This window comes from Corvus moneduloides, chromosome 17 (genome assembly GCF_009650955.1).
Source record: "Corvus moneduloides isolate bCorMon1 chromosome 17, bCorMon1.pri, whole genome shotgun sequence".
NCBI classification, from domain to species: Eukaryota; Metazoa; Chordata; class Aves; order Passeriformes; family Corvidae; genus Corvus; species Corvus moneduloides.
The window spans coordinates 13,086,948-13,110,378 of NC_045492.1; the positions used below are offsets into that span (position 1 = coordinate 13,086,948).

At 45.4% G+C, this 23,431-nt stretch overlaps 1 long non-coding RNA gene across 6 annotated transcripts; it reads right to left on the minus strand.

Moving 5' to 3' along the window:
• Positions 1 to 4,652: 4,652 nt before the first annotated feature.
• Positions 4,653 to 22,693, minus strand: LOC116452536. Of its 6 annotated transcripts, none has more exons than XR_004243533.1 (3): positions 22,454 to 22,693; positions 12,771 to 21,534; positions 4,653 to 8,021 (listed from the first exon to the last, which is right to left on the minus strand). It is a non-coding gene; the product is annotated as an uncharacterized LOC116452536 (long non-coding RNA). The 6 variants fall into 6 exon arrangements; XR_004243532.1 differs by having other exon boundaries at positions 12,771 to 19,890; positions 21,380 to 22,693; XR_004243531.1 differs by having other exon boundaries at positions 12,771 to 19,527; positions 19,805 to 22,693.
• Positions 22,694 to 23,431: the final 738 nt, after the last annotated feature.

Below are 23,431 nucleotides of genomic sequence, written 5' to 3' on the forward strand. Positions count from 1 at the left end.
GTGGGGCTGTTGTCTTAGTAACCCAGTCCGAGAGAGAAAATCTTCCAGGAAGTTGGCAAGCAGTGCCTGGAACATCTGCACACCCAGGCAGGCTGGCAGATCCAGGTTCTCTGGCAGGACCTGGCAGCAATTGTGTTGGAATTTAGCAAGTGCTGAACCAAACAGAACAAAAGAAGTTGCTTTTGCTGCCCCCATGACCCCTATTTCCCAAACAAACAAACAAACAAACAGTTGAACTGGCAGGTCAGCTCAGGACACGCCTCGCTGGGCTGTACTTGGGGTTTTACATAAATGCAAACACAGCCCAGACCAGAGCCAAACCCTCCTCGTGCCCAAATTCCCCACTCAGTCAATAAAACTCATCAATAAAACTCAGAGCATTTCCTGTTACCCTGTTTGAAAGGATTTTGAGTGTTGTGCAAAAGAGAACTATGAAAATATGCACTAAAATCAGAAAGTGTGTTCAGGCACTGAACTGTCGGTCATGGAAACGTGTGCTGCAATTACAGTTTGTTAAAAATACATCATTTCCCTCCGGCTGCGCCATCTGCAGGAACTGAACTCACCTTTGTGGACAAGCCAGGCTGCCATCAGCCTAAAAAAACAGAAAATTTATATCAAAAATAGTGTGGCCAGCAGGAGCAGGGCAGGGATTGTCCCTGTGTGCTGGGCACTGGTGAGGGCACACCTCGAGTGCTGTGTCCAGTTCTGGCCCCTCACTGCAAGAGGGGCTGGAGCGTGTCCAGGGCAGGGAACGGAGCTGGGAAGGCTCTGGAGCCCCAGGAGCAGCTGAGGGAGCTGGAAAGGGGCTCAGCCTGGAGCAAAGGAGGCTCAGGGGGGACCTTGTGGCTCTGCACAAGTCCCTGACAGGAGGGGGCAGCCGGGGGGGGTCGGGCTCTGCTCCCAGGGAACAGGGACAGGAGGAGAGGGAACGGCCTCAGGCTGGGCCAGGGCAGGCTCAGGGTGGGCAGCAGCAGGAATTTCCCCATGGAAAGGGTGTTCAGGCCTTGGCAGGGGCTGCCCAGGGAGGTTTGGAGTGCCCATCCCTGGAGGTGCCCAAGGAAGGGCTGGAAGTGGCACTCAGAGCTCTGGGCTGGGGACAGGGTGGGGATTAGGCAAAAGCCACAAGATTCTGTGATTTACAGAGAGGAAAAAAAAGAAAAAAAACCCCTTCCAATCCAAAAATCAATCTTCAGTAACCAAACTATTCTTTTCCAACCCCCACTGTTATTGTAAAAGAACAATTACTGTGGCAATCAGAAAGATTTAACTGGAGTGCCTGAAATGATCTCTCCTGGGCAATATTTCATAAACACGTCCATATTTCATCGGTTTGCTCTGCAAACAGCAGAGAACGCTGTAAGTCACACAACAAGCAGCCCTTTGCAGCATCACTTTGATTTTGGAGTGATCTGAAGTGAGGGTTGAAGAGCCAATAAAGCATTCCAGATCATCTGGGATCCCTTGCTGGAATTCTAAATGTGTTCCCCAAAGGAGAGAGTGATGCTCCTGAACCTGGAGTTCAATTTGCTTTAGCAGTTTAAGTGCAAAAGAAAGTTAATTAGTCATAAAAAAGGAAATGCTCTGTGATAAACATGGCAGCCCGATTTGTATTCAAATATGACTTTTTCTGGTCTAAAATAGAAAGCAAAGCAATTAGCCTGCACAGGCATTAACTGCTGGGGTTATCCAGTGGATAATGAGCAAATGCAGCCGCCCGCCACTTCCCTCTGCAATGCTGTTTCTCATTGACTTTAATGCATTCCTAACATTAGGGTTTGTTTACCATTATGGTGATTAACAACAGGATCAAACCCCGCTCTCAGCTGCCTTACAAGACCAGAAAATTTATTGCAGGAGCAGCACTTGGCCCACTGCAATTCCTGAATTTCAACCACAGCTTAGCAGAGAAGTGATCTGAGTGCTCAAAACGCTCTTCAAAGTGTGCAGGCAGTGCTGAGAGTTTGACTTGGTGGCTTTTAAAATGTAAATAAGAAATTATCAGAGATCTTCAGCTCGTGGAATGTGTGGAAATAAACAATGTCTTCGCTGAAGGAAATGCAGAAGTGATGGAAACAGCAGTGAATGACCCAGGAAAGAAGCACTGGGCAGCCCAGGGCAGAGCTGTGGAGAGGTAGGACAGGGACATGAACAAGGACACTGCAAATAAACTCCTGAACCTCTTCCTGGAGGTGTTTCACTGCAGCTGGACATCCCTCATGCAGAATGACACCTTCAAGGGGCACCTAAGAGATTGAGAGGGAGGAATCCCAAATCTTAACTCAAGTGATTTAACCTAATTTGAATTGCATTACTTTTCTCCTCCGTCTCGGAATATTCATTGGGAATTTTGACAGATCAGTTTACTGCCAGTGAGACGAAAGATATGCCTGTCAGCCAATGTTTACGAGTCAGTCTTCAAGCTGAGAGAGAAAATTAAAACCATTACCATACCACCAGTCTGAAGCCAAACTTAATATCACACCACATATTTGGCAATTAAGCTGAATTAGATGAAATGAAGGGAAGAATCCTTCACCTTGGCTGGAATTGGAGTTTTTACCTCAGCACATCCTCCAGTCACATTTAAATTACAAATCTGAGGAGAGGGGAGAGGGAAAGTGAGCTCACCAAAACATTCTGTGTTGTACAATCATGTTTTCAGAGTGTTCTTGTTCCAAATCTGCCAGGAAGTTCCGCTGGGGTCAGCTGGAGATGGAGCAGGGTGTGATATCCTCATCCTCTGGAAGTTCTGGATTGCTCCACTGAATAACCCCAGCAGTTAATGCCTTTGCAGGCTAATGCCTTGCTTTCTATTTCAGTCCAGAATATCTGAATACGAACTGGGGTGCCAGAGCATCCTCTGGAAGTTCTGGATTGCTCTGGGCATGTGCTGCCAATGGGAATTGTTCTCTCTGCTGCTTTTGCCCAAATTTTCACCCAGTTCTGGCGGAAGCAGCCAGACAATTTGATTCTTAAAAAGAGCCCCTGATCTCTGGAGAGAAACAACAGAACCACAGACATCCTTCAGCTTCCTCCCCCTCTGCCTCTCCACACTCAGGAGAGGCAGAGTGAGAGCCCCTGGGATCAGGGACAGCAGGATGGGACCTGTGCCCACCCCAGCACTGACCAGGGAGGATTTTCCTGCTGTGTCCCAGCAGATTCTCAGGCAGCCCTTCACCCCCAGGATGAAGCCCAGCTCCTGGCTGAGGGCTCTCAGCTCACCTCACATCGAGGAATGGTCCAGGAATAACCAGATGAGACAGGAGGAGCCCGAGGCGCTTCCCCAGGCCCATGAGAAGCACCAAGGCAAAGATAAAACGGGGATTTGCAGCCCTGGTTTATCTCGCCAGCAGTGCACATCAGCTTCAGAGTTTGTCAGCAGTGAGTCAGGGCTCGCTGACAGGTGGAAAGGTCAATGTTTTCCTCTCCCTGAGCAGAGGAAACTGAGGCTGCTGACTCAAAATCAGATTTCCAATTACTGGCTTGGCTGATTCATCATCATTTTGTCCCAGCTTTAGCATGAAAAACGTGGGGCTGTTGGGAAGAGTGAATTGGGGTTTCAAATGCTCTCAAAAATTAACTGTTTGGTGTCTGTTTAAAAGCATCCAGAGTTAAATGGGAAGGGCAGGTAGGGAAGGACAACGCTGAGGGAAGGAGGAGTAGGAAGAGAAGTCTGGTGGAGTTTTGGCTTAGAAAAAATCATGTAATCATAGGATGGTTTGGGTTGGAAGCGACCTTAAAGACCATCCAGTTCCACCTCCCTGCCATGGGCAGGGACGCCTCCTACCAGAATATTTTCTATTTGATTATTGGCTGTAATTACATTCCAATTTAACAAGCTCCAGTAACTTTTTCTCCCACAGAGAGCAGCCCTACTATCATTCAGTAGACTGTGTTGCCCTGTATTTTAGCAGGTTCATGTTTTGATTGCCACAGGACTTCCCAAACTAAAAAACTAAGATAAAGTCCCTCAAGGCATTCAAAGTGTATGTTGCAGCACTAAATACTGACATAAAAAGTCCTTTGAAACACTTTGGAAATATGGGAGCAGAAAACGATGTCAATAATTTTTAGCTCAATCGTGGCAATTTTGTGACAAGAGCAGGGGGGTATTTTGTGGGTTTTTAAGAGCTTGTTCAGGGTCTTCAGTTTAAAAAGGATTAGCTACCACTACCCAAAATGGTGTTTTAGAGGGAGGAATTCAAGGTTTTAAGTGCTCCTCTTTGTGGTGTTTCAGACATGAATCAAACACAAACTGAGCTGACACCTGTGCAAAGGGATTTTTTCACTTGTTCACTCTGGGACCCAAACAGAACAGCTGAGCCCCCAGCCCAGAGTGGCACAGAGCAGGATTTTCCTCACCCCTTAAAACCTGCTTGTACTTTATGAGCAGCCCAGGGAACCACACTCCTGCTCTTGTGCCTATAAACCTTTATTTGAGCACTCTGGGTGCAGCAGGAGTTCAAAACCGGGCCAGACAATGCCAGTACTGTAACAGGTGTTCATTTCCTTCTCCAGCATGTTCGTTTTGAACTACTCCAGTCTGGATGTTTTCTGTGGGCAGGCAGGGAGAAGAAGGGAGAATCCAAGTTGCTTTTGCCAGTACAATGCCTGGCTCGTGCATTTTCAGCAGCCAGCACAGGAACGAGTTCATTTGGAATTGAAATTCGCTCATTATAATTTCTTTTTATTACTGGCTCCAGACCAAGCGAGGAAGTGCTTTCTAATATTCAGAACATGCTGTACAATTCACTGCTTTACAAACAATTGGAGAAAAAAAAATATTATGATCAGAAAAGGGTATTCTAGTTTGGGTTCAGTTAGACTAGAAACAGGAGTGGGAAAACAGAGAGAAACTCACAAATTTTGGTGAAACAATTCTGTGAGTCTGGTGCTCACCATGCTACCTGCAATATTTCAGTAGTGATTAACACAGCAGTGCTCCATGAACCTCTTTGCTTTCCTCTATTAAGCTATGCTGGCATTGCCTGTAAAAAAACCCCAGAAAAACACTTTTCTGAGCATTTAAAAAACTCCAGCAAAAAAGTTTTGGTTTCCACTGCAACATGGTCCAGGTGAGATTCTGACCCAATAAAGCAAAATTTACATTTTTGGAGGGAATTTCAATGAAAAAATGGCAAAACCAGGAGCCAAAGTGCTGGGCAGTGGGGGGAGAGGGTGGGGAATAGGGGGGGAAGGTTCCCATGGGCGCTGACAGCTCAGGAGCGTCCCTTGAAAGGATTCAGGATCCGAAGGTTTGGTCAGCACCAGCTCAGAACCACGAGTTCTGCGTGGCTTTGGCCACCACAAAGAGTGAGCCTGAGCCAGAGAGGTCCTTTGGTTCCCTGCACCAAGAAAGAGGAACCTGATTCCAAGCAGATTTCCCCCAAACCTGACAAACTCATGGATGAAACCCACCCGTGCAGCAGCCAGCGAAGGTGAGAGCTCCTGCTGTTCCCAGACTGAGCAGAAGTGGGAACAGCGGGAATTCTGCTCCTGTCTCACTTCCACGGTGCTGCTCAGTCTGGCAAACAGCCTGATTGCCCAAGGAGATGGGGTTTGATCTGCCCTTGGTCTTTTCCCTTCACAAGGAATTCCTGAGACTGCAAATAATGCCAGGCTTGGTTCTGTAGGATGAGCTTCCCAAAAGGCACTGCTTGGGTTCTTGGCAGCCCTTGGGATGCTATGGAGCTTCATGTTTTAATGAAGGAGCAATCCTGCCAAGGAAATAAATAAAGAGAAGTGCCAGAGAGAAATTTCTGAGCAATTTCCCATTTCCTGACAACTGCAGAGGTAGAGGTGAGCCCTTGGAGTTTGCTGGGTGGTGAGAATTTGGGCTCTTTTCCTCACACCTCCTGGCACTGCCTTTTCATTTCTCGCTGGTTTGTATCCCAGCATGTTGCTTCTGCAGCTCTGTGTCCACAGGAATGTGGGAAGGGGCTGCCAAGTGTCCTGCTTTTCCCATGTGCATTCCCTGCCTCCCAAAAAACCAACACCTGGAGATGTCAGTGTGCTCAAACCAAAAATCCTTCCATTTGTTCTGCAGGTCCAGAAATTCCCTGGTGTTCTATAAATCCTGGCACAGCTCATGCCCAAACTGAGATCCTCCAGAGATGTTTTGTTGCATCCGAGTCAGAGGTTAAAAAAACCCCACAAAAATTCCTTGTGGCTGGGTCATCCCAGCAGTGAGATAAGGAGCTAAACTCTTCCAAGGGACAACTAAAAGAATACATTATTAGATAAAACAAATTATAATTCTATTGAGTTATTTTAATGAGCCATTCATTTCAGCAGCAAAGAGAGTGCATTAAGGTGTCAGAAATGTAAATGGCTAAAAGCACAGTGGGGCATTTGGGAAAAAGCACATTATCCTAGTGACATATTGTCCTTGTGAAGTGCCACCAACTCGAAGGGGAAAATAGATCCTGTCACCAAATTTACACTGGAATTGTCAGAATTAAGAAGATCTCTGAAAGATAATGTATTATATCGCTGTATTCAGTGTTTGACAGAAGGTCTTTTCTTTCCACGGTTTCTCAGTGAAGTCAGACACCTCCTTTTTCCTGCTCTGTGGTTTCCCACTGCAGATGAGGCCTGTGCACACCAGGAGTGGGAATTTGATAAACTGATGATAAATGCCCAACCTTCTCCTGACTTTATTGGGGATATCACCTTGTGCAATATTGCAGACAGCTTTGATTACTGTCAGAAAACCGGAGCAGGGTGAACCCCACCCCACCTCACACAATAATTCTGTTTCCTCTCTATTTTTAATCCCTACGCTTGGGCTTCACTGAAGAAATAAATTTTCTCCTGTAGCACTTGCAGAGCTGGGATTTCTTAGGAATGAGAAAAGTCTGACAGGAGCCACATGAGCAATCCAGGCAACCCGGCCTTTGCTGAAATTAAAAAGTTGCCTCTTTCTTCCAAGGATCACAAGCAGTGAGAAAGAGCCTGAAAGAAGAATTTAGCTGACAATGTAACTGCATGAGCCTTTTTTCTGCCCCCAACAGCTCCACTTTGGATCCCAGCTGTGTTTACTGCTGTGGCAGAAAGCATTCTTTGACTTGTAAGCTGATTAAATTTGACCCAGAAGTTAGAGAAAAATGAATGTAGCATTCTGTTAATCCATTTTTTTTCTGCTAACCATCCGGCATCTCATAAACAGCCTAACTCACACAGCAAGCTGAAGAAGTGGGAATAGTTTAATAAAATATTACAGCTTGCATTTAGTCCGTGCTAAATCGAGAGGAATGCTATCAGAGCTGCTGCTCCAGAGGTACAACGGGATCAAACCCACAGCACATCTCCGAGCTGCCTCCCAGGATTTGCAGACAGCACCAAAGGGAAAAAGACTGAAGTGAAAAATGAGCTGGCTGGGGATGGCTGTGCCACCGAACCTCCCTCAGCCCCACAAACAGGCCCTTCCCTCATTCCTTCACTGGGATATTTTAGTGGGACTGCCTGGGAAATGCTGTCCTGTGTTCTGCCCCTTGGGGATGGGGCAAAGGGTTTAATTCTGTCTGTTCAAGCAGTGCTGGTCAGGGCCATCCTGAACAAAACTCAGGAGGATTTGTGGGACTGCAAAGGAGTTTTCCAAACTGAGGGTGCCACTCAGGCTGGAAATTGCTTCTTTCCCCAGCAACACCTTTAGGTGACCCCTCTGGATCATTTCCATACATTGTTCTTGGCCTGAAGCAGGAGTTCTCTGCTGGAGCAGAAAAGGGCTGGAAAAGGGAGGGAAGGCTCAGGGCTCTGCTTTCCTGCTCGTTTGTGCTCCCCTCGTTTATAGGAAACTCTACATCTGCGGATGCAGCTGCACCTCTTTAACATTCCCACAGTTTCATCTTGATTTTCATCACCAAAATTTCATCTTGAGGCAGAAGAGTGGGAATCAGGGAATATCCTTCAGCTTGTCTGCTTTGAAAGCAGCTTTTCCATTCTCCCTTCCCACAGGGTCATGTCCAGGCAGGATCAACTTCTGGCTGTTTCCTTTCTCTTTGCCTTGCAGAGGAGAGCTATAAAAGGCAGGAAAATGGGAAATAGAAGGGCAGAACATGGAATAAACCAATCCTCGGTGTCACACACTAAACATGAACCCTCTGAAAACCATCCAGGTGATTACTCAGTGCTTTAAATCAGTGTCATTGTCCTGTGTAAGTCAGATGGAATTTGGAGACAGTCACCATCTTTTTATCTTTCAGGTTGTGACCTGGAGAATTTTACCTGCTTCTGCTTTTTAAATACTTCACTTCAGTTGCACACTTGATTTCCAACACCCAACAGAGATATAAAGCTGGAAAAGCACTTACAGGACCTGGTTCAGTGCCTATTTATTTCCTTTGATTGAAATATTTGAAATACTGTCAGGAGAATTTTAAAATATCCCATTGCTCCCCATAGAAAAATCCCTAAGATGATGATTAGCTGCTAGAAATGAGATTGATACTATTTGATTGCAGTGTAACTTCAGATATTTAAAAATTCCCCAGATTTGTGCACGCAAATGCTCAGCCCTGTAGCTCTGTGAGGAGCAAACAGGATTTGTATATGTGAGCTGTCAGCTCCTTTGATCTGTGCATTCACTCAAATGCTCTTTGCAGCAAGTGCAATTACACATGTAAAGTGCAGAGCAAAATGGATTAAGCAGGTTTGGAACCTCTCAGAAAAAATTACCCCACGTACATTTTAAGCTACCCTTTTCAGAGCAGCTAAAATAAATTCTATTTATTTTAGAAGTGTATTACAGTTGCCAAGAACCCACTCCAAAATTATCAGGGGTAAGGATTATTGGTTTTACACATGATTTTGGGAACTGAGGCACCTCTGAGTTCAAGGATAACACAACCAGGATCAGCCTCTAGAAACCCTGTCAGCAACTCCTTTATGAAAAATTAAATGCTTGTTGCTTGATTTTTTTTTGCAAGGTCCCACAAAGATTTCCTGTCCAAACTGCAGCAAAGTTAATTCAAAGTCAGGCTGGAAAATGGGAATTAAACCCAATGTGCAGCAGCAGCAGGGGTGAAGGAAGACATGCAGAGTGTGGTCAGCCTCTGATCCAGCCAGGGCAGTGACTTGAATTGTTCATGGGAAGGATTTCAGCATTTTTCCCAATCCAAACAAACCCCAAATTCATCAGTGCCACGAGAGAATAACTATCAGCTCGTGCACAGGTAGTTGTGCAGCTAATGACCTGGAGACGGGGTGTAATTAAAGCCTTCACTCGGCGGCTTCATGAACTCTCATCCACTTCCCTGTGCCCTCATTGATGCTCTGTTCATTAAAACTGAGCAGATCATTAACTCATTAACAACTGCGGGATGCAAACGCGGGGAAGCGAGGGAAGGCGATGTCGGAGGGAAGGTGATGTCGGAGGGAAGGCGATGTCGGAGGGAAGGCGATGTCCGAGGGAAGGTGATGTCGGAGGGAAGGCGATGTCGGAGGGAAGGTGATGGAGGGAAGGTGATGTCGGAGGGAAGGCGATGTCGGAGGGAAGGTGATGTCGGAGGGAAGGTGATGGAGGGAAGGCGATGTCGGAGGGAAGGCGATGTCGGAGGGAAGGCGATGTCGGAGGGAAGGCGATGTCGGAGGGAAGGCGATGTCAGAGGGAAGGCGATGTCGGAGGGAAGGCGATGTCGGAGGGAAGGCGATGTCGGAGGGAAGGCGATGTCGGAGGGAAGGTGATGTCGGAGGGAAGGTGATGGAGGGAAGGCGATGTCGGAGGGAAGGCGATGTCGGAGGGAAGGCGATGTCGGAGGGAAGGCGATGTCAGAGGGAAGGCGATGTCGGAGGGAAGGCGATGTCGGAGGGAAGGCGATGTCGGAGGGAAGGCGATGTCGGAGGGAAGGCGATGTCGGAGGGAAGGCGATGTCGGAGGGAAGGTGATGGAGGGAAGGCGATGTCGGAGGGAAGGCGATGTCGGAGGGAAGGTGATGTCGGAGGGAAGGTGATGTCGGAGGGAAGGCGATGTCGGAGGGAAGGCGATGTCGGAGGGAAGGTGATGTCGGAGGGAAGGTGATGGAGGGAAGGTGATGTCGGAGGGAAGGTGATGTCGGAGGGAAGGCGATGTCGGAGGGAAGGCGATGTCGGAGGGAAGGCGATGTCGGAGGGAAGGCGATGTCGGAGGGAAGGCGATGTCAGAGGGAAGGCGATGTCGGAGGGAAGGCGATGTCGGAGGGAAGGCGATGTCGGAGGGAAGGCGATGTCGGAGGGAAGGTGATGTCAGAGGGAAGGCGATGTCGGAGGGAAGGTGATGTTGGAGGGAAGGCGATGTCGGAGGGAAGGCGATGTCGGAGGGAAGGCGATGTCGGAGGGAAGGCGATGTCGGAGGGAAGGCGATGTCGGAGGGAAGGTGATGTCGGAGGGAAGGCGATGTCGGAGGGAAGGCGATGTCGGAGGGAAGGTGATGGAGGGAAGGCGATGTCGGAGGGAAGGTGATGTCGGAGGGAAGGCGATGTCGGAGGGAAGGTGATGTCGGAGGGAAGGCGATGTCGGAGGGAAGGTGATGTCAGAGGGAAGGCGATGTCGGAGGGAAGGTGATGTTGGAGGGAAGGCGATGTCGGAGGGAAGGCGATGTCGGAGGGAAGGCGATGTCGGAGGGAAGGTGATGGAGGGAAGGTGATGTCGGAGGGAAGGTGATGTCGGAGGGAAGGCGATGTCAGAGGGAAGGCGATGTCAGAGGGAAGGCGATGTCGGAGGGAAGGTGATGGAGGGAAGGCGATGTCGGAGGGAAGGCGATGTCGGAGGGAAGGTGATGTCGGAGGGAAGGTGATGTCGCCGTGCTTGTGAAGTGTGTCCCGGAGCTGGGGTGATAATTTTTTACAACTGCTATTAGAGTGGTCCTGTCAATGAAAGCAGCTCAAAAAAAATGACGAATGAAAGCTAAGAGGAATGAATATTTCACTGTTAAATAGCCAGCAAATTGCTGCTCTGGAAGGTACAACTCACAATGCTGTTGGCTCTGATGTCTTGAACCAAAAGGTGCCCTTTTTTCTGTTTTAATACAGGAAAAACTCCCTGTGTCTCTTCACCAAGGTTGTATCATCCTGAAACACACGGACAGAGCTTGGGTAGAAAATCTTGTGGACAAACTGGAATGATTTATGCCCAATAATGAGTTACACACCATGATGTGTGCCAGAGGGATTTGTCCCCAGCTCTGCAACCTGCTTGGGACAGAGGAGAAACAGTCAAAGAGGAATCCTGATGGAATCAATCTCGTTTTTGAGAGTTAATCATCATCTTAGGGATTTTAATATGGGGAGCAATGGGATATTTTTAAACTATCTTTACAGTATTTCAGATATTTCGACCAAAGGAAATAAATAGGCACTGAATTAGGTCCTGTAAGTGCTTTTCCAGCTTTATATCTCTGTTGGGTGTTGGAAATCAAGTGTGCAACTGAAGTGAAGTATTTGAAAAGCAGAAGCAGGTAAAATTCTCCATGTAAAACCCCCACATTCCCCCAGATCAGAGCAGTGCCCTTTTCCAGGCTGTTCAGCTGCCTTTAAAAAATGACTCCACTTTTACAAGTACCAGAGCAAAGGAGTTAATTAACAGGGCACTTAATCACATTTCCTGGCACCAATACATCAGGTACAGGTGTCATTTCCATTAACATCCTCCAATATTTATATTTTTCAAGACTCTGTAGAAGTGCTGTTAATGGAGTTGAGAAGAAGAGATAATTTTCTTGCTGCAGCGAGTCTGGATGATTAAGTGCTCAGGCTCTGGTAACAAATGAATGCAACAACCTTTAAATCCTTTCCATACAGACAAATTAATGTATTTCTCATAATAATATTGCTGGAAATCCAGCCAGGCCAGTGCGTCTTTGTGACTTTCTCTGCATGAGTCAGATTTACACTGCTCCACTGGGGGAAAAAATAAGAAAAGGGCTGTGATGACAAGTTGATAAACAAGGTAAAATAATATAATTTGCACTGTGCCATTTGTATGCTGTCAGCATGCACATAATTCCAGAAATTACTGTGGTGGATAAATCCACTCCAGGGCTGCTGCTGGGTCCAGGGAGCCCTGGTGCTTCCTCCCCGTGAAGAATTTGCACGACAGAGCCACCCAGCCCTTCTCTGCAAGATGAAAGTCACACTTCTCTTACAGCAGTGCTGACATTTAAATGTGATGTCAATGTTACAGTCTCATCCTAATTTCCAAATCCCTTGTGCTAATAGTGCTTAAGCCTTAATTGCACATTTAATCATCAGAATTGCAGAGTGGCTCGGGGAAGTTGGATGGGAAAAATGCGGTGGGCAAAGACACCAGAGCAAATCAAACAGGAGAGGGAGAGAAAAGAAGTCATCTTCTGCTTTGCAGAAAATGTTAAACATGTTTTCCAGCCAGTGGTGAAATGAGATCCCTGTAAATACCAGCTTCGTGCTGCTGAATGCTCTCTGCTTACTGGAACTAATTATCTACAAATTTATCTGTTTGGCTACAATCTAAAGGACACACTGCCATCACCTAAACTCAAGCACTAAAAGCTAAAAAAATTGTGCTCTGGACTCAGATTTTTCTGTAGCTGGCTGTTTTCTCAAAGCTCTGCACAGCAAATCTCTACCCCACATAAGAAGTGTTCTGTGTTTAAAGGAAAAGACAGATTTTTAACTTGATAATTAAAATACTTCAAACAGAAAATCTATCTACAGGCTCTCTGAACGCAGCATTTCAAGAGTCTCAATGAACTTGCCAAATGACTTCAGTCACCAAGGAAATAAAAGTGACAAAGTTTGTGAAATAATGAACTGAACCTGGGAGCTGGGATAGTCAGGAACGTTCAGCATTGATGCTGAGATGTCAGAACTGCAATTCCTGTCTCAGTGCCTGGATCTCCTGCAACACAATTATTTTGAGAAAAGTCAAAATGAGATTTTACAACAGTCCACAGGCAATAGAATAATTCTTACTACAGAGTTACTGTAACCATTTGTTACTGACACTTCCTCCTCCAGTGGAAGTCTTTTGGTGGCTGTGTAAAGTCTGAAAAATGAAGCTCTGGCTTCATAACTGAGCTGCCAGCTCCAATCACTTTGTTAGAACCAGGCAAAAATACATCTCCCTTCTTCAGAAAAAGTTGTCCAAAAGCAATTTGTTCAGCAAAACTTTAAGAGTTTTTTCTAAATAATCCAAAGGTATGAAGCTGATCTGGAGGCTGACCAAAACCAGGGTGAAGGACACAATCCAGCCCCGTGTCTGACAGGGAATGGCTTTGCTTTTGTGTCCAGCTAAATTCTGAAGTGTTCACCCAGAAAATCAATTCCTCTTCCGGTTTAACTGCCACCAACCCCAAACTGATCCTGCAGGGGAAAACTGGGATGATGAATGAAGGTGGGTTTGACCTTTTTGCTGCCATCAGTGCCGTTAGAGAGACGAGCACCTCTGAATCACAAGCAAGGCGTTGCTGTGCTGCATTCTCAAATCCAGGGTGGGAATGGCATTCCTTCCTTTCCATGGGAACTCAGGGAATCCTGGAACCTCTGCCCCGTGGGTTTTCAGAGCCTTTGCTTTGGCATCAGCCGCATGTTGCTGCCCAGCCCAACGCCAGCAGAAATTGCTGTCAGGAATTCCCAGCTCTGTTGACATCAACACCAGCCTGCCTGAGGTTGTGCTTCTCCCTTTCCTTCAGGATTCTCCTGCCTCTGCCCTGCTGACATCTCCCTCTTTCAGTTCACCAAATCTCATCAGATTTGAAAACCTAAATTGTCCTGCACTTTACATACACCGGCCCAGGGAAGGGCTGGAATGATCCTCATGGTGTCAGCTCCCTGGAATCCTGATAGGCTTTACAACGATTTAAAGGAAAACTTCTTCCTCCTCAATGCACCAGGTGATAAACAGATGGAATCTCTCCAGAGCCCTATGAATTATCAGTAGCAAATCTACACCTTCTTGTGTAGAAAATCCGATAAAGTATCTACTTCACCACCTTTAATTTAATCTACAGACTGACACCATATTGCTCCAAGCTTTATATCTTTAAAAAAACCTCACAAAAGATGGACAGGCTGTGCTCATGATATTTGACAGCTTTTGTCCAGGAGAACACCCTCCAATAATGTATTCCCAAACTGCAGAAATTTCCCTGGCTGACATATGCTGTGAGTTCAAATGACTAATGGCAGGCTGGGATACAAAGTGGCAGGGATAACAGCCTCCTTCCCCAAGTTTATCACGAGCCCAAGCTTCTCAAACCAAGCTCAGCAACACCTTCATGATTTTTTGGGGGTATATTCTTGTTTTGGTGGGGCAGTTATCAGCCAATCAATGGGACAAGCTGAGAGAGGAGGTTTAGATGGGATATTGAGAAGAAATTCCTCCCTGTGAGGGTGGGGAGGTTGCCCAGAGAAGCCTGTGGTGGTTGTTCTTCATTTATAATTATTTTATAGCTTTAACTGTTTGCTTGGCTTGGCTTAGGTATGGAACAGGTTTTTATTTGGGTGCCTGAGCAGCTCAGAGCTGCATCCAGAGCCCTGATTCCAGCCCAGTCCCTTTCTCTCTTGACACTTCTGGATCAGCCTGGGCTCAGCTGTGGTCTGACACTGAGGAGCTGGAGATGAATCAGCCAGGGCTCAGTGTGCATTCCGTGTTCCTGCAGCCCTGGTGTGAGATAAAAACCCGGACAAAACACAGCCCAACTCCACAGGCAGCGAAGATCCCACACTCTGCACCCTGTGTGTCACCTTCGGGGTTTTAATCAGTGCATGGGATCACACAGAACATCCAGAGCTGCTCACTCCCAGTTTGGGCACCTTTCTGGTGTGAGTAGAAACCAAAATATTTACAGGAAACAGATGCTATTTGCCTGATCTATTCCCTGCTGCTTCTTCAAACTTGCAACTCTCCGCAGTTCTTGGCAGCTCAAGATGTTCAGCATTTGTAAATACCAAACTCTGGACAGAACTGAGCTCCTGGTATTGGTGGTGCAGTGCAGTCTTAAAAAAATCAGGGAGAAAGAGCAGCACCATCAATTCTGCTGTCCCAGAAGCCAAAAAAAAACTGGAGAATGGGCATTGTTCTGGTCCAATTATTTAATCATTGAACATTGTAATGAATGCCATAATAAAAAACATCATCACCTTCCCACAAAGGTTTTAATTATGCACGGTAAGCAAATAGAATTACATCCCATGTTCAGAATTATCTGGTGAGCTGTAAAACACCTTTTACTTTGTACCAGCCACTCTGTGTATCAAACAATCAAATCACTCTTAAATCTCATCCAATGAGCTCCCAAAGTCACTGAAGAGATCATAAATGAGGTTACAACACTTGCCTGGTATACAGATAAATGTCTTTCGTATATCTTTAAGTGGTTATTAATGTCTGAATCAGTTTAGAATACATTAACCTTCAAGGTAAATTAGATCAATCAAGGAAATGACTCACAAGTCTGGGTCTATCTTTTTTGCTGAAATTCAGTGTGTGCCAAGAATTTAACAGCATTCCAGAGCAGCTTCTCCCTGAGAGGATGGCACTGCTCATGGAAAGGGGCTGGACACTCATTTCTGGAAGCTGATGATAAAGTTGTTCCTCAGGATGAGAGGAATCAATGATCAGGTGAGAACAAAATGTTCACAGTTGTGCAGAGGGGGAGTGATGCTGTCAACGTGGAATGACAAAGCCCGGGGAAATCGGGTGCAGTGGTATCCTCAGCTCCATTTATCTCCCACTCTGGGTTTATCTGAGCCTTGTTTATTTTAATTGTGGAAGTGGCTGAAAGGCTCAGTCTGGTCCATTTTGCCACAGTCCAGACATTGGTCACATTCTGCTTCAGAATTACTTCAATTTTCACCTTTTTGACAACAAATGTTACAGATAAAAGGTATTGAAACACTCAGTGGGAATGTGCCACTATTACAGCCACAAACGTCATCCTGTGCAGTGCTGAGAACCTGAGAATTCCACGCTTAGCCACTGTTTTCCACAGGAATATGAGAATATTAACACTGAGCACGAGACTAAGCTGAAGTCAAGTGGTTTTTAACATGATAATGGTGAAAGCTTTGGGGGGCTTTTGTTAATAATCGATTGTGCTGTTGCAAAAATGCCCTGTGTGCCAAGGCAGGGCACAGCTGCCAGGAGATAAATCCCTGAGACAAACTCGGGCTCTGTGTGAGAAAGCAGGGATAAGGATTTGAGAGAACCCTTCAGATCCCAGCAGTGATCAGTGTCACACCTCCCAAAACTCCACTTCCATCATCAGCTGGGAGAGGAGTCACCAGAGCTGCCCCTGCTTTTATACTCATAGCACACTGAAAATTGATGTCTCAAAACCTTTCCTGCCTGCTAAGGGGATTGTTGGATTAAAACTTCAAAGCCTGCAGCTTGCCTTGACATCAAACCACCTGCAATCACCAGATTTACCTCACTGATAGGTGACACACGGACGCAAAAGGGACAAAAAAGACCCTAAACCAGAAATCAGACCAGCTTTTAATACAAATACAGGTGTTCCAAGGGAGCAGATGGAAGTGCAAAGTGGGATCTGAGTGCGTGCTGGAAAGGAATTCATGCTGAATATGGGCTGTGGTGTGCTCACACTGCCAATGGAACACCTGACTTAGGACAGCATTTTGCTGTTATCCAACTTCTGAAACAGTTGTGGAGTTCTGTTCTTCCTTTACTGAGGACCTCACTCATTCATTGGCTGTGGAGAATTTCAGCCCAGGAGGGTGAACTCTGCAGAGAAAAGGGAGATCCAGCTACAACTTATCCCAATTTCTCCTGTGTTTGGGATTTAGCACAGAAATCCCATTTTGGGGGAAAACCTATAAAATTCCAGCCATTCAGCAGCAGGGCCCAAAAAATCTGCTCTTGAACTCTTCCCCTTTCAGCTTTCCTGTACCTGCTGAGACAATGTTCCCACTCCATCCTAATAGCAGGGAATTGAGTGAAAGCTTTGTCCTTGTGCATCTGGGGATAAAAGCAGCACTTCAGCAATCCTGTTGCAATGAGACACAAGGCTGAATGGGCGATGCTGCAATTAAAAACGTGGCTGTGTCAGTGTCCATTGGAATGCTAATTGAAAGCCTATTAAATAAAGAGATAAATGCTATCTGAGAGATTATTTAAAACCCTGACACCTACATGATGTTTTACAAAGCTCTCAAAACATGGACTAATTCCTCCTTGGAGTAGCTGAGACATGAGTAAATAATCCAGCTAATCTGAGGAGGAGGAAAAGAACTGAACAGAAATTCCAGGAGCATTCTGGTGTTGGTTAAGTGTTCAAAAAAATGAGAAATTCAAAAAGTTCTTCCCTGGGAATTCCATCCCAGGGCCTCCCCACCCTCACAGGGAATGATTTCTTCCCAATATCCCATCTAAACCTCCTCCATGTCAGTGTGAAGCCATTCCTGTCACTCCTGATGGGAGCTGTACTCCTGCTGCCCTGCCTTCCTCAATCAGAGGGATTCTTTTGGTGATTTTTATGTAGGATATAGGAAAGTCTCCAGTCAGTGACTTTGAAATAATCCATCTGGAGAGAAATTCTCTCCTCTCTGTGTTAATGGGCAGCTTACAGCAAATCCACCAGGTAAAAACAATGAAAATTATTTCCTTGTTGTGTTTGCACCCCTAATTCCTCATAGAGGAATTTTTGTACAGATCCACAACCATGAATCCAGGAAATCTGCCCATGAGAATGAAGCTCAGGTGTTTTTCCAAAGCCCTGTTTGGTTTTCCACGTGTGTTTTCAAGGGAATGCACTGTGAGCAGAAGACACGGCTCTACCACTGAGTATAAAACACAATTTAAACACTCCAAACCCTGCTGCTGTCACCTTCTCCCAGCAAGGTGGGTCTCAGCTCCTTCTCCTCCTCCCTTCCAAACGAACCAGAGCGGGTGTGAAATGCAAATCATTTTGTTGGGGTTTTGTGAGTTGTTGCACATTTCTCTGTTTGCTTTCTCTGTTGCTGTGTAATTATTCAGACTCCTCCAGCTCATTAATTCAATTCCATTTCACCACCAAAAGCCTGAGACTGCAGCGTTTTCCAAGCTCAACCACAACTTTCTCCTTTCAGGACAATTTGGTTCCCATGTTTGCTGAGGGTAACGGGTGTTGATGCCCAACAACCCAACTCCGTGGCCTGATTTGAGAAATATGAAGTGCAGAATAAACTTTGATGTGCACATTAATGCTGAAACAGTCCCTGGAAATGGCTGAGATTTTCAGGAAAGTTGCCTTTATACAGAATATATTCTCCTTCAGATTCCATTACAGCTGAGGGGCACTGATTTGGCTCTGAATTAATCCCTTTATCCTTTTATATTAATTGTCTGATTAATTTGTTTTTTCCCATTTGTGAATTATCTTTGCATCTCTACACCTCCAGTCATTAAAATATCAACATTTTACATTTTACAGGTCCCCACGTGAGCAAAGCCAAGAGCCTAAATCCCTGTTTTCCAGCACACTGGGAAGAGTGGGAACAGCCAACCTGACCCAGAGCTCACCACCAAGGCATCAAATCGAAAAAGATAAAAAGCAAACTTTGTATTCTCCTTTGCAGCACAAAGGACAAATGAAAATAGGTTACAAAATACCCTGGGAAAATTCCTAACTTTTATATCCAGAAGAGTTCCACCAGAGTGGGATCTTTGTCCCTGCTGTCCTGTTCAGTGTAAGGAAATCTTTCCAAGCTGTTCCTATTTGACATCAAACTCAGGAAATTCTGGAGATGATTCCTGAAGTTCCTGCATGTTGCCATGGCAATGGGCACCAGCTGAAACTTAGTGGGGATATCCAATAAATCTTTGCTTTGCTAGGAAATGAAAGGCAATTTTATGTTATTAATGTTTGTCAGAGCAAATAGAAGGCAATGAAATGATGTGTTGGGAAGTGCGAGGCAGTGCCAATAAATAAATCCAGGCTGAGGTGACATCCTGGTGCTGATGTCACCAAGGAGCACCAGGAACACTCCCAACACTGGGCAGGAGCTGGCTGGGGAGGTGACAGCTTAAAAAGCCCAAAGTAAATGGAAAAAGAATGCAAAATACCAGCAAATATCACTGAGAATGCACGTGGCTGAAAGGAAACCACTGCTGGGGAGCAGGAGAAGCAGGGGGTGAGTTCTGAGTTTCATTTCAGATAAATTTGGCCATCACAGTGCAATATCAGAGGGAAATTACTGGGTTTTGAGCTTTGTTAAATTCTGACAGCTCTGTGTCCAATGAAAAGCTGAGTATAAATTGTATTTTGTGCCCTTAGTTAATTCTTCTTCAAGAACTTAAGAAAAAACTCACAAGCAACCACGCCACAATTTAAAATATCCTAAAACCTCCTTCATCCCAAGGTACTTTGTACCTGCACTAATGAGGTGCCAGAGGAGTGACGGAGAGGGAAAAATAGGTGCTGTAACCTCCTTGACTATTCCCAAATATTCCAATTCCTCCATGGCCACATCCCATAGGAATGAACTGTGAGGAGGATAATCTGGGAGAGGATAATTCCAAGACTTCTGCAATCTCACAGCAACATCCACAAGAAATATATCTTCCACTGTAGCTCTGTCAAATTAAATAAATTGAGCAAAATAAATTCTGCCGTTGATTTTCCTACCACTGGTCTAAAATGAAATATCCTGACTGCAATAAAATGTCATTAGGACCAAAATTCTTCTACACTGAAGTACATGTTGTTCTTTTACATAAAAATAATGACTCTTAATATTTATATTTTAAAATAGTAATTTTAGGATCTCTATTTGCACATGTGTTGCAGCAGCATTTTCTGCAAAATAAAAGTCAACTCCTCAAAATGCCATCCTGGACATCTCCAACTCACCCATTACTCTTCAAGAGCTGAAATGGCCACAATTATTTCTCCTGGGTAGCACCCACATAAAAAACACCGGAGTATTTCTCCAATCCCTACAAGAAGAAACAAGCCCTAAGTTTAAAACCTCTCCCAGAGGCAGTTTGATCCTTGACATGTCAACACTGGTGCTGAGACGCATTTTCAGAAGCGAACCAAAGCTCTTCTGGCTGAACTTTTAACAGCAAGATTAAAAACTGGGGGGGAAAAGTGCTTTCACAACAGAACTGGAACTGAAAGCTTTATTATTTTCCCCCCAAGTGTTAATAAAAAGCAGCGTTGGAGGTGCCAGCAGTCCTTGGCCATGTGTGCTGGGATTAATAATTTTCCTTTGAGTTGATTGTACCCAAAGGCAGTCAGGTTTTATCTTATATATAAATATATATTTGTGTGCTAGACGTTGCTGTTCAAAGGCCAGGCCATACACAGGAGCTTGGTTAAATTCAGGCTTATCCCAGATACCCAAGGGACAGCAGAAATTTCAACTCTAATTTAAAAAAAAAAAAAAACCAAACCTGTGCTCTCTGTCAGAGCATTGTAAGTCAGGTGTGCACAACCCTGTTTGATACAGATAAGGCAGGAAAAGCACCCAGATTTGATGATTTGATGGAATTCTGTCTTGTGCCTGAAGGACAAAACTTGTCAGACCCTAAAACTCCACTGAACAAGGTTATTCCTCGATTTGCTGGGCTGTGTTAAGAAATCCAACAGGAATTTTTCCTTAAGGAATGGCTGGGAGCAGTCCTGGCCTAGCCTGGAGTCCAACACTGAGCACATCCTGAGCTTCTCCTCATGTTCATAATTTTTTTACTCCATTTTTAATTGCACCTTTTAGCAGCTGGGTGAAATTCCCCTTAATGTGAACCTGTTTGATCTCCTGCTGAGGGAATCCTCCCCAGCCTGCGTTTGGTGCTCTGTGCAGCCCCATCAGCAGCTAAAGTTTAATTACCAAATAATTTGGTTTTCTGCATGACTCATGCAATCTAAATAAAGACAAAGTTGGTCATAAATAATTTCTGTCAGGCCTTATTATTCCTATATATATTCATATATTTTTCTCTCTCATGAATCAGACTATTAGAATGACATTAGATAAATTATCTGAACCACTGACTCATGCAAACCAAAGTGCTCAGCTCTGTTGTTCCTACAGAAAATGTGGCTTCAGTATTTAGAATTCAGTCTCTTTTTGCTCTTGGAAGTGATTTTATTATCACAAAATTATCAGTGCTTCGGCTACACACCGCTTCCTGTAATTACTGAATAATTATCCATCTCATTTGTATAGTGGAGTGTAAAGGGGTCCCAAATCTGCTCTACAAAATGTGGATTAATAAACATTGCACTGGAGGTTATGCTGGAGATCATCCTGTGGAAAACAGTTTTGTATCAGCTGAGATACAGAATCCCAGATAAGCCCTGAAAATACCTTCAGCGCAGGAGCTGAATCCCACCGTGTTTGACAGAGGTTTTACCAACCTTTAAAAACCTGGGGTCTCCTTGACAGCAGGAGCCAAGATGAGCTGAATTTCACCTGCACTTTACCTGCTTTAACTGCTGCAGCCAAGTGAAAAACCAGCCATGGGCGACTCTGTGACTTGCAAAACAAAACCTGTGTTGAAGTTGTATTTGAAGACGAAAGTAAAGCTGAAGATGTGATTCCATCCCTAAAGGATCCTTGGCCCAGCACCCTAAAAGCCCTGAGATTAAAGAACAGCACTTTGTGACACATTTCATCCTCCAGGTGTCTTACAAATGTCACTCCCTTGCCAACACAGAGAATGACAATGAACTATTTGCATTCTGACCAGATATTTAAACATTTATATTGCTACGTGCAACTAAATGATTCATGAGATTAGAGGGGAACAGAGTATCAGGGGTTTGTTCATGGGCTTCTATCACAGTTCTCTTGTTCAGGTAAGGGAAACATTATTAGAGATAACACATTCCAAGCCACCAAAATAAAAAGTACTTAGAACATGGGGTGCTGAAAAGAGTAAGTGCCAACTCAAACACAATTGCCAATCTTCATGACAGAAAGGTTATTGAAAGGCAAAACCAGGATGCTGTCAAATCCTTCCAAGCAACTGATGCACCATCTGCAAAGTCACTTCTACAATGACAACTCCAGAATATAAAAAGTGTTTCCTGCATGTTCTGTTTTACACATATAAAAATACCAAATGATAGCTTGGCACAGGAGCTCTGCAAACTACAAAAATTCAGAGGCTGAGCTGAAAAATTGTGAGGCGTAATGACTTGCAAACACAGTTGTCCAAAGCACACGAGGAAATTGGACAGCCCAGATGCAAGAAGGCCCCACTGAGCCAACAGGAAAGATGCACCACACACATAAACCCCTAAAGGGAGAGAAAATAAGGGGAAAATCAGATCTGTGGCACTGAAGAGTCTTCCCTAAACACCAGCACTGTATAAATGGCCAATCCCACTTTCAGGATCAAAGAGCAGCAAGCTCTCCACACCCTGCCATGGCAGGGGGGTTGGAAATAAACCATCTTTAAGGTCCCTTCCCACCCAAACCATTCCAAAACTCTTTTTTTTTTCCCCACAATGAAGCCATAGCCATACTGTGGCCTAGCTGGAAATGAGAGTCACCTGAAATCCCTGCAGAGCTGTGAAATGCTCAGCACAGCCGTGACTTTGAAACTGTCACCATCCAGTTAAGCAGCCTGGGATCCCTGCAGGCAAAGCTTCACTTCACTCAAACCAGCAGTGGCACTCCCCAACAGGTGAGAAATATGAAATAAGCGATGTACTTTTAAAGCCGATCTTTTGGATGTACAGGTGCGCCTTTGGCTCTCTGCTGAAGCACCCGGCCGTACCGCCCTTCGTGCTGTTGTCTCCGAATTGTCTCTTTTGTTAAACTTTCCTTCAAATTTTACAAATAGCGAACCTCGTGTTTCACAATTTGGGGCCCGTACGGGGATAAAGGTTCAGCTCTGGGATCTCCGGGGAACCCAGAGCAGGGAGGTGCCCCCGCCCGCTTTCGGCGGCCTCGCTTTGTGCTTCCCGGCGGGGTCAGGGGGCTTTGCAGTCAAACACCCGGAGCGCAAGAGAGGAGACAAAGCAACAAGAAAGGAAAGAAAAGGCTCCCTGAGGTACCGCGGTAATTAAACACGTAAAATCTTGTGCACCAAGACTCCGAGAAAGGTGAGTATTTTTTCTTTCCTCTTTTTGGGGGGAGAAGGGGGATGAAAGTGTGTGCATGAGACGCGGGCTGGTTACCCCAGGGGTGCGAAGCGAGTGTGGAGCCTCTGAGGCTGCGGCTCTGCTCTGCCGCGAGGGAAGCAGTCAGTAAAGAGGTGAAGCCAAAGATAAAAGGAGTGAGAGAAGCCCCGGGTTAACTGGGACGGGCTTTCAGGGAAGGGATTGGACTCCTTGAAGGAGGGGAGTCAAGAATTTCCTACTATGGGATCCGAGAAATTTAGGGTTTAAAACTGCCGGATTGAGGGTTCAAAAATTCAAGACATCCGGGCTTAACTCTGCTAAATGGAGGATTGGTTCCGAGACATTTGGGTTTTGAGGCTGCTGGATTGAGGGTTAAAACTTCAAGAAATCCAGGCTTAATTCTGC